The following is a 17,024-nucleotide window of genomic DNA, read 5'->3' on the forward strand; positions in this document are numbered from 1 at the left end:
AGAGAGGAGGGTTAGTGGGACAGCAGAGAAAGAGAGGGAAGGAGAGATGGGGAGGGAATGAGAGCAAGAAGGGGCAGGTGAAAAAAAGATTTTAAAAAAAATTCCCCTTAAAAAGAACTAAAAATATATTATTATTATTATTATTATTATTATATTTAATTATTATTGATATTATTTTCATTGGGCAGTCAGTGTCAGTAGACAGAACACTGCCATGTCACAATGCGGATTCACCAGGCATCACGGAACACTAGCGTGTCACCAATCGGGCACTGGCTTGCACGGAACACTGGTATGTTACAATGCGGATCCGCCTGGCATCACAGAACACTAGCATGATTAACTCTGCTCTGACCTAGCTGGAGCTCTAAGATGTTTTACTATATAGAGTGTAATCTATTTGATATAAGGTGTTTTATTACAGGAAATATTGTATTAATGATGTGTAAAGTATAAGTATGTTAAGTAGGATAATATGCACTAAGCTGCAAATAGTACTAGTGTACCGCCCTGCGCTTCCACCGAGCCGTCTTCCCGACTCCTGCAGGCTAGGCCACCGTATGCCTCCTAGCCAAGGTGTGCAGGCTACGACCCTCACACCTGTCAGTCTCCTTCACTCCTCTGACACTCTACTCTCAACTGAACACTCAACTCATCTGACAGTTTCCTACCTCAGGCCCTCTGAACTCCTCGGTGGGCGTGGCCAACCGCCTGGCTCTGCCCCCCTGGTGTGTCCATTAAGCACTGAGGGAGGTGACTAGGGTTTATGTGGTTTGGCTGGTGTTACCTTGCGTGGGACTGGTGTTGTGCGGTGCGCTGTGTCTACCTGGCTAGTCCAGGGCGTCACACTAGCTATAAGAATAACAATATAGATGAGTATAGAATAAGATTCAGCGCAACGTAGGGACAAGTGTGCAGGAGAGGAAGCAGTGGTAGATAGTAGTGCTAACACTCCATAACACACTAAGTGCAGGTTCAGCAGATCAGATATTGATACAGTCGTAGCCTGGGAGACAGACCCCAGTGGGTGGAGTATGAGTTGGTAAGGCAGACAGGGTAAGGAAGTCAGTTCAGTTTAGTTTAGTGAACATGCAGTAGTGTTCTGCATAGGAGGTCCTGGTATTATGAGCTCTGGATCAGGGTTTGATCAGGCCTCAGGAGGTATCCTCCATTGTGCCCTCCAAGCACAGCTGCAAGAGACGGGGACTATAGATGTCAGACTCGGCTGCTGATTATTGTTACCCAGGGTAAGGGCTGGACAACATTCTGGGGCCAGCCAATCCAGCACCAGAGTTGGCTGAGTGGCTTTCTAGTTAGATGACTGGCTGGCTCCCTAGTGTTTATTGATGATGTGACACAGGACAGAAGCAGCTAGATGAATTCTGGGGTTTTCAGAGACACTGTGTGCTCAAGTCTGGCAAAATTAATTGGTTGGCATTTCATAATACAGATGGACAATGACCCAAAACATAAAGCCAAAGCAAACCTGGAGTTTATTAAAGTAAAGACGTGGTATATTCTTGAATGGCCGAGTCATCACCTGAGCTCAACCCAATAGAGCTGCATTTCCCTTGTTAAAGACTAAATTTCAAACAAAAAGGCCCATAAACAAACAGCAACTGAAAACCACTGTAGTAAAGACCGGCAAAGCATTAAAAAGGAGGAAACCCAGCGTCTGGTGATGGCCATGAGCTCAAGACTTCAGGCAGTCATTGCCAACAAAGGGTGTTCAACCAAGTATTAGAAATGAACATTTTATTTCCAAATCTTTAATTTGTCGAATTACTTTTGAGCCCCTGAAATGAAGGGATTGACATTACAAAATGCTTTAGTTCCTCACATTTTTAAACAATCATTTTGTTCAACCAACTGAATTAAAGCTGAAAGTCTGAATGTCAGCCGCATCTGAATTGTTTTGTTCAGAATTCATTGTGGTAATGTACAGAACAAAAATGTGAAAAATGTTGTCTCTGTCCAAATATATATGGACTTAACTGTAAATGTTTTTCACATATATGGTTGATAATGTGTGACTTGTGGGGGGCATCATGTGTGACAGGGTGAAAATTGGATATAAACTTGAGCTTTGGATACTTGTCAGAGTGCATCTATGAAAGGGGCATACCTAGAAATATGGGGTCCCATAGTAAAGGTCCACATTTGGGCTCCTGGCTGCCATTAAACCCATCATGTTACCGAGATTGTGTCTTGGTGGCTCAATGGGAATGACAGAATCCCCTCTTGTAAAACCACTTAGATGCCATTATAGCTGTTCACCATGGCATCTTAGAAGATAAAGGGCTGTGATCAGATGGCTCCATTGGTATCTGTTACAGGCAGGTGTATGCTGTGTAAAGCAGCTGGCATCCACAGGGTATGGAGTGAGCTCTGCTGATGGGTGGGGCATGACCTATCCATGGCAAAGAGCCAGTTCCCTGCTGTGAATGGCGGGAGGCAGCACCCCACTGAGATACACTAAATTCTCTTATTACCTCTCACTGAGAATAAAAAGTCGGTTATTGGCGCAAGAAACCCCGCCCATTTGAGCAAAACCCCACCTACTCAACAATTTAATTGGCTTATTAAAAATAGGCGGGGTTTGGCAGCGGGTGGCTGGGGTTAACATCATCTTAAATATGTGTTTACCTGGTCAAACACATATATAATAGGGAACCATTTAGGATTTAAAAGATCCGGATCTTTTTTCACCAAAAACAGCCGGACTGGCCATCACTAGTGAGCTCTGGTATGTCAACCCGCTTCATACAAATTATCACAAAGTTCATAAAGGCGGTTGTTGAGTAAAGTTGGCGAACACCATATAGGGAGTGGGGCCAATGGGAACCAGCAAGCCTGTAGTGCTTATGTGGCCTGGCACCATTGATCGTACACCAATGTATCTAAAGGCCCCGTCACACGCAGCGATATCGCTAGCGATATCGCTTGCGAGCATACCCATCTCCGTCGTTTGTGCATCACGGGCAAATCGCTGCCGTGGCGCACAATATCGTTCGGAGCCGTCACACGGACTTACCTGCCTAGCGATGTAGTTGTTGCCGGCGAACCGCCCCCTTTCTAAGGGGGTGGTTCGTGCGGCGTCACTAAGCGACCGCCCAATAGAAGCGGAGGGGCGGAGATGAGCGGCCGTAACATCCCGCCCACCTCCTTCCTTCCGCATTGCCGGCGGCCCCAGGTAAGCTGTAGTTCGTCGTTCCCGCGGTGTCACAAGTAGTGATGTGTGCTGCCTCGGGAACAACAAACAACCTGCAACCTCAACAATCAACGATGTTTTGAAAATGAATGACGTGTCAACGATGGACGATTTGGTGAGTATTTTCCATCGTTAGCGGTCGTTCGTTGGTGTCACACGCAACAACGTCGCTAACGATGCCGGATGTGCGTCACGGAATCCGTGTCCCCGGCGATATATCATTAGATATGTCGTTGCGTGTGACGGGGCCTTAAGGCTTTAGCGCATATGGCGGTGAACCTGATGCATTAACCTTAAACCACTAGGTGGCAACAGTAAGATGACAGGTTTTTCAGCCTAACCGTAAATGCAGCTTTGGCTCTGATTAGAGTAAAAAAAAAGCTTTCTGTTACGCCAGTTCAGTGCACGTTGCAGGATCACTGAACAGTGTGTTGATTCAAGTTGTAAAATGAAAATCTAAAGTCGATTTGTGCCGTAAAGTGTTAGGAAGGCGCGCGCTTGCAGTAAAAGTTTTATGATGGTTCCCGACTAATGGTAAATGTAAACATTTCAGCATGTTTGCCTTTAAAATGTTGGGATATTTGTCTTCCATGAATAAATTTACATACATTTCACAGGGTTCACTTCCAGAGTCAGCCGTTCCATCATAAACCTTAATAATCCGCACCAATAAAAACACATTAACAAGTCGTCATTATATGAAATTGTCGTCGCTTTACATTTTTTCTTGAAAACGCTTTGCAAAGTGTGACTATGACGGGGGGGGTCCGCTGCCCCCAATTCACCCTGACCTTTCAGTCATGGAAATGATAACTGCCCTCTACCAAAATAGTGTTTAAAGGATGAAAACCTGGTAATTGATTTTTCCTCTGCTCCTCGCCTATCTCTCACGTGAAGATCATTTTGTATAGTGTATGAATTTGGTTGTCCCCTGAGTACAGTCACTGTGGAGACTTCCGAATCACTGGAGGGCTCTACAAACATGGTCTGACAACCACTGGCTCTACAAACGTGGTCTGACAACCACTGGCTCTACAAACGTGGTGTGACAACCACTCGCTCTACAAAACAGTGTAACAACCGCTGGCTCTACAACAGTGGTATGACAACCACTGGCTCTATAAATGTGGTATGACAACCACTGGCTCTACAAAAGTGGTGTGACAACCACTGGCTCTACTCTACAAAAGTGGTGTGACAACCACTGGCTCTACTCTACAAAAGTGGTGTGACAACCACTGGAGTTACAAAAGTGGTGTGAGAACCACTAGCTCTACAAAAGTAGTGTGACAACCACTGGGTCTACAAAAGCGGTGTGACAACCATTGGCTCTACAAAAGTGGTGTGACAACCACTGCCTTTACAAAAGTGGTGTGAGAACCACTAGCTCTACAAAAGTAGTGTGACAACCACTGGGTCTACAAAAGCGGTGTGACAACCACTGGCTCTACAAAAGTGGTGTGACAACCATTGGCTCTATAAAAGTGGTGTGACAACCACTGGCTTTACAAAGCGGTGTGACAATGACTGGCTCTACAAAAGTACAAAAGTGGTGTGAAAACCACTGGATCTACAAAAGCAGTGTGACAACCACTGGCTCTACAAAAGGGGTGTGACAACCACTGTCATGGCGGTCAGCTTACATGTTACCCAGTTTTTTGAGTTACATAAGCTTTAGGACTTAAAGCATAATTTTAGGAGGACGAAGATCATCTTGAAGAAAAAAGTTGGCACAACTTCACTCCCTTTTAAACTACGTTCCCGCCAGGGGTGGACATATTATTGGTGCAACCTGTGCAGGCGCACAGGGGTCCAAGAGGTAAAGGGGGCCCATTCCCACCTCCGAAAGAGGTGGAGTTGTGCATTATTATGAGCTATTGGACTGAAAAGGGCCCATATACAGTACTCTTCTTGTACAGGGACCTTTTTCTGTCTGTATTCGCCAGTGGTTCCCATGAGGATCTTTTGGTGAGTTTTTGAAGCTGCAGAATTTTTACACATATGTAAATTAGGTTACTTTTTTTCACTGCATTTTGCGTGTTTTTGTACATGCCCTTTTCTCACGTTATTGACATTGCGTTTTTTGTCTCTGTTTGGTATGTCATTCGTGAAATAAAGCTGCTTTGTTTTTGAAACTCCCTGATAATTGGGATTTACAAAACATTATCGACATTCTTAGGTGCAGATAACATGCATTTTTCATGCTTTTCAGCCTCGGAAATATACTAAAAACGTATGTGTGATTTTCAGCTTCTAATGCAAGTCTATGGAGAAAATCTGCGCAGAAAACTCAGCGTACCCGCAAGGTTACAGTGCTGGCCAAAAGTATTGGCACCCCTGCAATTCTGTCAGAGAATACTCAGTTTCTTTCGGAAAATGATTGCAATCACAAATTCTTTGGTATTATTATATTCATTTAATTTGTCTGCAATGAAAAAAAATAAAAAAAATATGTCAAAAAGCCAAATTGGATATAATTCCACACCAAACATAAAAAAGGGGGTGGACAAAAGTATTGGCACTGTTTGAAAAATCATGTGATGCTTCTCTAATTTTGTAATTAACAGCCCCTGTAACTTACCTGTGGCGCCTAACAGGTGTTGGCAATAACTAAATCACACTTGCAGTCAGTTGACATGGATTAAAGTTGACTCAACCTCTGTCCTGTGTCCTTGTGTGTACCACATTGAGCATGGAGAAAAGAAAGAAGACCAAAGAACTGTCTGAGGACTTGAGAATCCAAATTGTGAGGAAGCATGAGTAATCTCAAGGCTACAAGTCTATCTCCAAAGACCTGAAAGTTCCTGTGTCTACGGTGCGCAGTGTCATCAAGAAGTTTAAAGCCCATGGCACTGTGGCTAACCTCCCTAGATGTGGAAGGAAAAGAATAATTGACGAGAGATTTCAATGCAAGATTGTGCGAATGGTGGATAAAGAACCTCGACTAACATCCAAACAAGTTCAAGCTGCCCTGCAGTCCGAGGGTACAACAGTGTCAACCCGTACTATCCGTCGGCTTCTGAATGAAAAGGGACTGTATGGTAGGATACCCAGGAAGACCCCACTTCTTACCCAGAGACATAAAAAAGCCAGGCTGGAGTTTGCCAAAACTTACCTGAGAAAGCCTAAAATGTTTTGGAAGAATGTTCTCTGGTCAGATGAGACAAAAGTAGAGCTTTTTGGGAAAAGCTATCAACATAGAGTTTACAGGGAAAAAAAAAGAGGCATTCAAAGAAAAGAACATGGTCCCTACAGTCAAACATGGCGGTGGTTCCTTGATGTTTTGGGGTTGCTTTGCTGCCTCTGGCACTGGACTGCTTGACCGTGTGCATGGCATTATGAAGTCTGAAGACTACCAACAAATTTTGCAGCATAATGTAGGGCCCAGTGTGAGAAAACTGGGTTTTCCTCAGAGGTCATGGGTCTTCCAGCAGGACAATGACCCAAAACGCTTCAAAAAGCACTAGAAAATGGTTTGAGAGAAAGCACTGGAGACTACTAAAGTGGCCAGCAATGAGTCCAGACCTGAATCCCATAGAACACCTGTGGAGATATCTCAAAATGGCAGTTTGGAGAAGGCACCCTTCAAATTTCAGGGACCTGGAGCAGTTTGCCACAGAAGAATGGTCTAAAATTCCAGGAGAGCATTGTAAGAAGCTCATTGGTGGTTACCGGAAGCGGTTGTTTGCAGTTATTTTGGCTAAAAGTTGTGCAACCAAGTATTAGGCTAAGGGTGCCAATACTTTTGTCTGGCCCATTTTTGGAGTTTTGTGTGAAATGATCAATGATTTGATTTTTGTTTCATTCTTTTTTGTGTTTTTTCATTGCAAGCAAAATAAATGAAGCTAATAATACCAAAGAATTTGTGATTGCAATCATTTTCAAGAAGAATCTGAGTATTATCTGACAGAATTGCAGGGGTGCCAATACTTTTGGCCAGCACTGTATATTCCAACGATCAGTCTCTATTGAGATTTTGACGCTGCAGAATTTCTGCACCATCTCTGCACCTTAGTTTACAGGTGTTTTTTTTCATAACATTTTTAGTGTGCGTTTTTATCCCATTTTTGGCTCTGTGTTTCTTTTATTTGTTTGGCGGCCTCATTTTGTATCGTTGGTACAGCACCCCTGGTGGACAAAACCATATTTATACTTTTTGTACAGCACCTCTGATTGGCATATCCACATTTATACTTTTGATACAGGACCCCCATGTACATAACCACATTTATATTGGTTCAGCATCCTCAAGTGGACATAATCACAATTATTCTATTGGTACAGTCCTCTTCATGGTATTGCCTACAACCAATCTCCAGCTATCATTGTGTCTAAAATAAGATAAGATTGTGTCTAAGATAAGCGGGACTCATTGCTGATAAAACATCGCATTCCACTCGGACCAATGTTAACCTATGAGTCAGCGCACATGAGCGATTATTTTCTCGGCCCCAATTGAACTGAGAAAACAATCGCAGCATGCTGCCACTGAAATGCGAGACTCTTTCTCTGGTACTCATTCAAGTCTAGGGGGCGAGAGAAAGATCGCACTGCACTCGCGGTACACCGGTGTACCTCGAGTGCAGAGCGAGAATGGCAATTGCCGGCTACGGAGGAGAGAGGGAGATAAATCCCTTCCTCTCCTCCAGCGTGCCAGCCCGCCCCTCCTCAGCGCTTGCCCACCCCTCCTTAGAGCCAGCCTGCGCCTCCTCAGTGCCGGCCCTTGCCCCGCAGATGAGGTCCGATCGCATGATTGGACCTTAGTCGCAATAACACTCACATGACACTCAGCTCCTGCTGTGCTACCAGCGTGAGCCGAGTGTCATGTGAGGATCACATTAGTCCCCATGTGGTCCCGACCTTAATGTTTTGCTCTGCACCATGATATCCTTTTATCCTTTAACAGTGGTGGTGTCACATGGTGTTCAGCTTTAAACTCAGCAGGTGTCATGGCGCCTTCTGACCCTGGTCATAATACACAGTCTAACACGCCACCTGGTGCTTTTGAGTTGCTCACTTAGAGCCGGGTGTTGACCTGTTCTGCGCTTGCATATGATAGGTCTAACAGAAGTTAACTTCTGTAGGCCTGTGAATTGCTGCTAGGATCATGGGGTTCTGGAGGCCTATCATGGCTGACTCCGCCCTTTAAAAGATGATGGAATCTTCTTCTTCATACTAATAGCTTTTCCAATTCCAGTGTATCTACAATGTTATCCAGCTTCTAGAGTGAACTACTGTATGCTATTCTGGTGTATTGTGGAAATAATCTTGCCGTTTGATTATTTCCTTCCTTTTCTTTATTTCCTCCTGAGCACGTTTTGCCTATACCTCTGTGAGTGACTGCTGGAAGTTTGTGCTTTGGTTTTTCCCCAGCTTGTCTTTATGTGTGGGATTTACAACTCCAGTCCTGGCCCTCTCTTGATTTGAGGGTGAGAGGATATTAGATCTAGGGCTGATCAGGAGTCAGGGCTACGAAGGCGGTCCAGACCTCTTCACCTTCAAAAGTACCTCTGGGATAAGAAACGGATAGGACCCACTAGCCTGTGGGCCAGTTTAGGAGCCGCTATTCCCAGTTACTACGTTACCCTCGTGATAGATGATGTGAGCTCAGTGGACACCTATAGATGGACGTCTGACTCGTCCAATGTCATGCAAAAGTCTTCTTATAGATAGTCTTGACAATGTGTGACACCTTAGGCTTGGAATTTTTATTTATTTTATTAATTTATATGGCGCCTTCATATTCTACAGCACTGTCCAATTTCACTTCCAATACAGGATGGACCAATTGTGCAATAAAGGCCGCATTACAAGCTGCGATATCGGTACCGATATCGCTAGCGTGCGTTCCCGCCCCCATCGGTTGTGCGACACGGGCAAAATTGCTGCCTGAGTCACACATACTTACCTTCCCTGCGACGTCGCTGTGACCGGCGAACCGCTTCCTTTCTAAGGGGGCGGTCCGTGCGGCGTCACAGCGACGTCAATGAGCGGCCGCCAAATAGAAGCAGAGGGGCGGAGATGAGCGGGACGTAACATCCCGCCCACCTCCTTCCTTCCGCAGTGTGGCCGGCGGCAGGTAAGGAGAGGTTTCTCGTTCCTGCGGCGTCACACGGAGCGATGTGTGCTGCCACAGGAGTGACGAACTACTTTGTACCTGCAGCTCCAACGATATTCGAGAATGGACCCCCATGTCACTGATGAGCGATTTTGCACGTTTTTGCGACGATGCAAAATCGCTCATAGGTGTCACACGCAACGGCATCGCTAATGCGGCCGGATGTGCGTTACCAATTCCGTGACCCCAACGACTTCGCATTAGCGATGTCGTAGCGTGTAAAACCCGCTTTAGATGTATAGCTATTTCTTCAAGATGTCCCAGGAGATTCTTTTCAACACAATGCCAAACCACATCTTGCTCATGCTATTATTGTGAGCAGAATGTATGGCTGAAATTTGCTACCATAGCCTGCAGCGCTTTTGGACTTGTTTCCCATAGAGCACATCTGAGACCTCATTGGTCAGCAATTGTAGGGGGTGCTGCCAGCAGGGAAGTTTGATGATTTATGAACCCAAGTGTATTCAGCTTGCCAAAACATTCCTCAAACAACCATTAATAACCACATTGATCGCAGTCAAGGCGTGTAAGTGCAGGGATTTCTGTAAGTGCTGCTCATACTTGATAATACAAAAATCGAGATGTTTTGAAAATTTTTTTTTATTTGATTTTTTTATTGTTTGCATATCATTATCATGTCTATCCATCCTATGGTTTCTATAATTCCACAACTTTTCTTTCTTGGTGTTGCAGTTGATGTTGAGGATTGTATCATCCATACCATGGAACAGCATCCCTAGGGGTAATTATTTCATCCATACTATTGAAATAATTCCCCTTTTGGTAACTATCCCATCAGGGCTATTGGGTCAGGGCCCCTAGTGGTAAGTACAGTTAGGTCCAGAAATATTTGGACAGTGACACAATTTTCGCGAGTTGGGCTCTGCATGCCACCACATTGGATTTGAAATGAAACCTCTACAACAGAATTCAAGTGCAGATTGTAACGTTTAATTTGAAGGTTTGAACAAAAATATCTGATAGAAATTGTAGGAATTGTACACATTTCTTTACAAACACTCCACATTTTAGGAGGTCAAAAGTAATTGGACAAATAAACCAAACCCAAACAAAATATTTTTATTTTCAATATTTTGTTGCGAATCCTTTGGAGGCAATCACTGCCTTAAGTCTGGAACCCATGGACATCACCAAACGCTGGGTTTCCTCCTTCTTAATGCTTTGCCAGGCCTTTACAGCCGCAGCCTTCAGGTCTTGCTTGTTTGTGGGTCTTTCCGTCTTAAGTCTGGATTTGAGCAAGTGAAATGCATGCTCAATTGGGTTAAGATCTGGTGATTGACTTGGCCATTGCAGAATGTTCCACTTTTTTGCACTCATGAACTCCTGGGTAGCTTTGGCTGTATGCTTGGGGTCATTGTCCATCTGTACTATTAAGAGCTGTCCGATCAACTTTGCGGCATTTGGCTGAATCTGGGCTGAAAGTATATCCCGGTACACTTCAGAATTCATCCGGCTACTCTTGTCTGCTGTTATGTCATCAATAAACACAAGTGACCCAGTGGCATTGAAAGCCATGCATGCCCATGCCATCACGTTGCCTCCACCATGTTTTACAGAGGATGTGGTGTGCCTTGGATCATGTGCCGTTCCCTTTCTTCTCCAAACTTTTTTCTTCCCATCATTCTGGTACAGGTTGATCTTTGTCTCATCTGTCCATAGAATACTTTTCCAGAACTGAGCTGGCTTCATGAGGTGTTTTTCAGCAAATTTAACTCTGGCCTGTCTATTTTTGGAATTGATGAATGGTTTGCATCTAGATGTGAACCCTTTGTATTTACTTTCATGGAGTCTTCTCTTTACTGTTGACTTAGAGACAGATACACCTACTTCACTGAGAGTGTTCTGGACTTCAGTTGATGTTGTGAACGGGTTCTTCTTCACCAAAGAAAGTATGCGGCGATCATCCACCACTGTTGTCATCCGTGGACGCCCAGGCCTTTTTGAGTTCCCAAGCTCACCAGTCAATTCCTTTTTTTTCAGAATGTACCCGACTGTTGATTTTGCTACTCCAAGCATGTCTGCTATCTCTCTGATGGATTTTTTCTTTTTTTCAGCCTCAGGATGTTCTGCTTCACCTCAATTAAGAGTTCCTTAGACCGCATGTTGTCTGGTCACAGCAACAGCTTCCAAATGCAAAACCACACACCTGTAATCAACCCCAGACCTTTTAACTACTTCATTGATTACAGGTTAACGAGGGAGACGCCTTCAGAGTTAATTGCAGCCCTTAGAGTCACTTGTCCAATTACTTTTGGTCCCATGAAAAAGAGGAGGCTATGCATTACAGAGCTATGATTCCTAAACCCTTTCTCCGATTTGGATGTGAAAACTCTCATATTGCAGCTGGGAGTGTGCACTTTCAGCCCATATTATATATATAATTGTATTTCTGAACATGTTTTTGTAAACAGCTAAAATAACAAAACTTGTGTCACTGTCCAAATATTTCTGGACCTAACTGTATATCATGCATCATATTGAAAAAAAGTGCCTCTAGTGTTAATTATACTATCTATACTTTTGCTACAGGGTCCCAATGGTAATTATATATTCCATACAATTTCACCAGTGCCCATAGTGGTAATAATGGTAATTCTTACTCCCACACCATTAGAACAGGATCCCTAGTGGTAATTAGTTTATCCATACTATTGGAACAATGCCCATTCCCCTTTCGGTAATTATTTAATATATGTTAAAACCCCTCCTTCTCCAGTTATTCCAATTTATACTATTGGAACAGGAGCACTAGTGGTAATTAGAATAATTATACTAATGGAAAAGTGCCACTAGTTGTAATTATCCCATATAGCGTATTTTTCGGACTATAAGACGCACCGGACCATAAGACGCACCCTGGTTTTAGAGGAGGAAAATATATTTTAAGCAACACATGTGGTCATGACACACTTATGGGTTGAGGATCTGCTGCTGACACTGTTATGGGGTAATGTCCCCAAATTCTCTACTAAGGTATACCATCCTGGTAACGATCCTCCTGCCTTGCATAAGATGCCCATCCTTGTATAAATATGTCCCTCATTCTGGTATAGCCCCCATCCTAATAAATACCCCCATCCTGCTATATACCTTCATCCTGATAAATACCCCCATCCTGCTGTATACCCCCATCCTGCTATATACACCAATCCTGATAAATACCCTCATTCTACTATATACCCCCATCCCGGTATATGCCCTCATCCTGCTATATACCCCCATCCAGGTATTTGGCCTGTAGCCTAAACACACAAACAAACAAACGTTTATACTCACCTTTCCTCACTCCAGCAGCATCGCTTGTCTTCCTGTCTGTGCTAGCAGCAGCGCCTCTGACTTGTGTGGAGCCGGTCACCATTCCTTGCAGCATCGCGATGTCCTCCTGTCTGCCGGCCCGCTGATGTGTGTGGAGCTGTGCGCACAGCTGCACACACATCAGCGGGCCGGCAGACAGGAGGACATCGCGATGCTGCAGTGAATAGTGAATGGTGAGTATACCGTACTTATTCAGTGCCGCACACATTGATGATGATGCGCGGGGGGCAGTGAATATAGCCGCACATGATCACTCCAGGCTGTAGTTGCCAGGGGTGATCACGAGAGCCGGCTCCCCCGCACATCATCCCGCCCACCTGTCAGCGCCAGCTTCAGCGCTGAGAGATGATGGATGGGAGGATGCATGCATATGAAATGAGTGAGCCCACGTGGTCACGGCAGGCGCTGCTACAGCCCACGCATGCTGCCGATGACCCGCTCCACCGCAGCACCCTTATTCCCCACAGCCATGCCCTACATTCAGACTATAAGACGCACCACCCACTTTCCCCCAACATTTTGGGGGGAAAAAGTGCGTCTTATTGTCTGAAAAATATGTTATATTATAGGAACAGGATCTGTATGGGCAATATTTCAGCCAGATGATTGGAACAGTGCACCTAGTGGTAAATAGTTAATCCGTAGTATTTGAACAGCATACCTAGTGGTAATTATCCCATCTATATTATCGTAACAACAATCTTAGTGGTGATTATCTCATCTATATTATTTGAATGACACCCCGAGTGGTAAATATTTCACCCACACTACTACTATTGGAACAGCTTCCCTTGTGGCACTGGCGGACACAGACAGAAAAGGGGCCCAAGAACAATATATGGGTCTTTTCCTGCCGAAGAGCTCATAATACACAATTCCACCAGCTTTGGTGGTAGATGTGGCCCCCTTCTATGTAGGGCTCCTATGCCCCTGCACAGGTTGCACCAATGATTAGTCCATGTTTTTTTTTTTGTTTTTTTTTAACAGCGCCCCTAGTGGTAATTATTCTTTCCATACGTTTGTATCACTATCCATAGTAGTAATTATTCCATTCATACTATTGGAACAGCGCCCCTCGTGGTAATTATTATTTCCATACTATTGTATAACTATCCATAGTGGTAATTATTCCATTCATACGATTGGAACAGCGCCCCTAGTGGTAATTATTCTTTCCATGCTATTGTAACACTATCCATAGTGGTCATTATTCTAGTCATACTATGGGAACAGCGCCCCTAGTGGTAATTATTATTTCCATACTAATGTATCACTATGCATAGTAGTGACTATTCCATTTAAATGATTGGAACAGCGCCCCTAGTGGTAATTATTATCCATAACAGATGTTAGAATATAACCTCATAACCCAGGCTTTTCCTGACACAGTACACCTTTCTATGGTGGCACACTAATGCTTCCAGTTTTTTCGCCATTTAGGTTTCCTGCAGTTCCTCCCGGGCAGGATGGCGTTAACTCGAAATGTTTCAGAGGAAACTAAAATCCAACAGAGAGTAATTATAGAGCTACTGAGATGTGAAGGGAAAGGAAAAACATGTTTTAATTGTATCCTATTTGGCAGATATTAAGTCAGGCAGATGGCCGCCAACCCAAGCCAGAATCTCAAACGGACACCGCAATAAATGGGCAGAAAAATGACTTTGATCTCCCAGTGTCATTAAGAGATGTCAAAAGACTCCACCCACATGTAAAGCTCCACCTACACGATGACATCATACCAAGGCTGCTCCAGAAAACCAGGAGAACTTGCCTTTCGCTCAATTATCTACAAGCCCATGTTATATATATATATATATATATATATATATATTTTATATATATATATATATATATATATATATATATATATATACATATACACAGTCATATGAAAAAGTTTGGGCACCCCTGTTAATGTTAACCTTTTTTGTTTATAACAATTTGGGTTTTTGCAACAGCTATTTCAGTTTCATATATCTAATAACTGATGGACTGAGTAATATTTCTGGATTGAAATGAGGTTTATTGTACTAACAGAAAATGTGCAATCCGTATTTAAACAAAATTTGACCGGTGCAAAAGTATGGGCACCCTTATCAATTTCTTGATTTGAACACTCCTAACTACTTTTTACTGACTTACTAAAGCACTAAATTGGTTTTGTAACCTCATTGAGCTTTGAACTTCATAGGCAGGTGCATCCAATCATGAGAAAAGGTATTTAAGGTGGCCACTTGCAAGTAGTTCTCCTATTTGAATCTCCTATGAAGAGTGGCATCATGGGCTCCTCAAAACAACTCTCAAATGATCTTAAACAAAGATTATTCAACATAGTTGTTCAGGGGAAGGATACAAAAAGTTGTCTCAGAGATTTAAACTGTCAGTTTCCACTGTGAGGAACATAGTAAGGAAATGGAAGAACACAGGTACAGTTCTAGTTAAGACCAGAAGTGGCAGGCCAAGAAAAATATCAGAAAGGAAGAGAAGAAGACTGGTGAGAACAGTCAAGGACAATCCACAGACCACCTCCAAAGACCTGCAGCATCATCTTGCTGCAGATGGTGTCAATGTGCATCGGTCAACAATACAGCGCACGTTGCACAAGGAGAAGCTGTATGGGAGAGTGATGCGAAAGAAGCCGTTTCTGCAAGCATGCCACAGAGTCGCCTGAGGTATGCAAAAGCACATTTGGACAAGCCAGTTACATTTTGAAACAAGGTCCTGTGGACTGATGAAACAAAGATTGAGTTGTTTGGTCATACAAAAAGGCGTTATGCATGGAGGCAAAAAAAACACGGCATTCCAAGAAAAGCACTTGCTACCCACAGTAAAATTTGGTGGAGGTTCCATCATGCTTTGGGGCTGTGTGGCCAATGCCGGCACCGGGAATCTTGTTAAAGTTGAGGGTCGCATGGATTCAACTCAGTATCAGCAGATTCTTGACAATAATGTGCAAGAATCATTGACGAAATTGAAGTTACGCAGGGGATGGATATTTCAGCAAGACAATGATCCAAAACACCGCTCCAAATCTACTCAGGCATTCATGCAGAGGAACAATTACAATCCCAGTCCCCAGACCTGAATATCATTGAACATCTGTGGGATGATTTGAAGCGTGCTGTCCATGCTCGGCGACCATCAAACTTAACTGAACTGGAATTGTTTTGTAAACAGGAATGGTCAATTATACCTTCATCCAGGATCCAGGAACTCATTAGAAGCTACAGGAAGCGACTAGAGGCTGTTATTTTTGCAAAAGGAGGATCTACAAAATATTAACCCCTTCACGACCGGCCGATTTTTCGCTTTCCGTTTTTTTTTTCGCCATTCTTTTTCTGAGAGACGTAACTTTTTTATTTTTCAGTCAATATGGTCATGTGAGGGCTCATTTTTTGCGGAACGAGCTGTAATTTTAAATGAAACCATCAGTTTTACCATATAGTGTACTAGAAAACGGCAAAAAAATTCCAAATGCTGAAAAATTGCAAAAAAAGTGCGATAGCTCTATGGTTTTTGAGATATTTTATTCACTGTGTTCACTATATGGTAAAACTGATGTGTGGGTGTGATGCCTCAGGTCAGTGCGAGTTCGTAGACACCAAACATGTATAGCTTTACCTTTATATAAGGGGTTAAAAAAAAAATCGGACGCACGTTTTACGCCATTCCGTGACCCGTAGCGTTCTCATTTTTTGGGATCTATAGCTCAATGACGGCTTATTTTTTGCGTCTCGAGCTGACGTTTTTAAAGGTACCATTTTTGCGCAGATGCTACGTTTTGATCACCTCTTATTGCATTTTGCGCAAAAGTTGTGGCGACAAAAAACATCGTTTTGGTGTTTGGAATTTTTTTGCCGCTACGCCGTATACTGATCAGATTAATTGATTTTATATTTTGATAGATCGGGCGTTTCTGAACGCGGCGACACCAAATATACCAAATGTGTGTATATTTTTTATTTTTTTTAACCCTTTAATTTTCAATGGGGCGAATGGGGGGTGATTTGAACTTTTAGTTTTTTTTTTAATTTTTTAAAAAACTTTTTTTTAACTTTTTTTTTAATTTTACTAGTCCCCCTAGGGGGCTATTGCGATTAGCATTCCGATCGCTCTGCAGTATCTGCTGATCACAGCTACAAGGCTGTAAACAGCAGATACGCTCTCTTTTGCTGTGCCGCTGGCACAGCGAAAGTGAGAGCAAGTCAGGTGTAGTACAGGAGTCATCACACGACCCTGTGCTACCATGACAACTATCGGGAGTCACGTGATCGCGTCACGTGACTTCCGGTATCGGGCGGTAAGGAAATATTTACCGCGATCGCGCTTATAATGGCGCTGTCACATATTGACAGCGCC

This window comes from Anomaloglossus baeobatrachus, chromosome 5, assembly GCF_048569485.1.
Source record: "Anomaloglossus baeobatrachus isolate aAnoBae1 chromosome 5, aAnoBae1.hap1, whole genome shotgun sequence".
Taxonomy (NCBI): domain Eukaryota; kingdom Metazoa; phylum Chordata; class Amphibia; order Anura; family Aromobatidae; genus Anomaloglossus; species Anomaloglossus baeobatrachus.